This window comes from Cyprinodon variegatus, unplaced genomic scaffold, assembly GCF_000732505.1.
Source record: "Cyprinodon variegatus isolate N-32 unplaced genomic scaffold, C_variegatus-1.0 Scaffold1797, whole genome shotgun sequence".
In the NCBI taxonomy this organism is placed as follows: domain Eukaryota; kingdom Metazoa; phylum Chordata; class Actinopteri; order Cyprinodontiformes; family Cyprinodontidae; genus Cyprinodon; species Cyprinodon variegatus.
Window position 1 is genome coordinate 82,121 of NW_015152250.1, and position 1,423 is coordinate 83,543.

A 1,423-nucleotide genomic window follows, 5' to 3' on the forward strand; every position below is an offset into this window, starting at 1 on the left:
CTAAAAGGTTGTAGCACATTTTCCTTTCGCTGGCAATAAAGATTCAAACTGACTGAGGGCTAGACAGCTAAGTTGACAAAGGTCACTGAACCGTGGTATATGTGGTATTTGTGAAGAAATTGGCTCATGCTGCAAAACTGGGTTTTCTGTTAAGAGAGCTCAGTGTATACATTGTTTCCTGCATATATGTAAACTCTTTTTTCATTTGTTTCACTAAATCTCTTAGAATGTTTTTTTATTGTTTGTTTGAAAATCATCAATGAAATCTCGAAAACAAAATGTACATTTTTAATAAACTTCAAGTAGCTTCTATTAAGCCGGGCATACAATGTGCGATGTTTTCAATCGTTGCATGCAGCTGCAGCTCATGATGTATGTGCAGCACGATGCTCTGATGCAATCTACCTGCTCACGATGCACGTCTAAAAACCACGTCGGACTCGTGTGTCTTTCAGCCAAACGAGTAAAAGAAGAATATGAAGCTCACTAGAGTGAAATGCGCTGCCTTGGCAATTAGTTCAATTATGAACTGAAAGCCCTGAAAAAGAAAAGGCGGGACGTTTTTGGACAAAGACATGGCAAATGTCGTTAATAGGGTCTGTCAATTTTACAGAAAGAACTCCAATTCACCCACACCCCCGCCATGCTTCTGTGTTTACATCTGAGAGGAAGTAGAAAAAGAAGAGTCCTTGTTTGCGCATGCCCACTGAGCGATTTAACCCGACCTCACAATTCCTGATCAGGAGGTGGTCGTGAGAGGCTGATCGCCCCTCGTTACCCCCTCGTAACCCTACACTAGACGATGCACGATGCATGGTCAATCTGAAGGTTGGCCCGATCAGAAAATTCTTGCACGACTGGAAAGTCGCCCCGAAAAGGGCAAAAAAAGTGTAAGCCCAGCTTTAAGTTATGTTCTCACAAAATGCCAATGATCACAGCTGGAGCAGAGGATTCCCATGCATTCTCTATGTAGAGTGTGGATCTTGAGCAAATCAAAGTGGAGCAAAGTAAAGCAGAGCAAGTTCAAAATCACTTTATCACTGCCTTGCCTTTAAATGAAGTTGAAAAACCTTCCCTTTTTGTTACATTCCCACCATGAAATCCAATCAGGGACTAGATGTGGTTGTGAGCTACAGTGAAGAAGTGCAGTTGAGACATGCTTTTTCTGATAAAAAAATGGAAGATAGACAAATAAATTTGACTATTTTTTGTGTCGTTACGCCATTGATGAAAGTACAACAATTTGAACCAGTCCTTGCTGGAAACCGACATGCCAGCTGCAGGTATAGTGACCAATAGTCCTGCGATCAGCGAAAAAAAATGTAACTTATAATTGCATAGTATATAATGACTTGTCCCAATAAAATGGCAGTTGCTTCTAAGTAAAAGAGATTTTGTCATTTAGTGAGGAATTAGGTTTGGA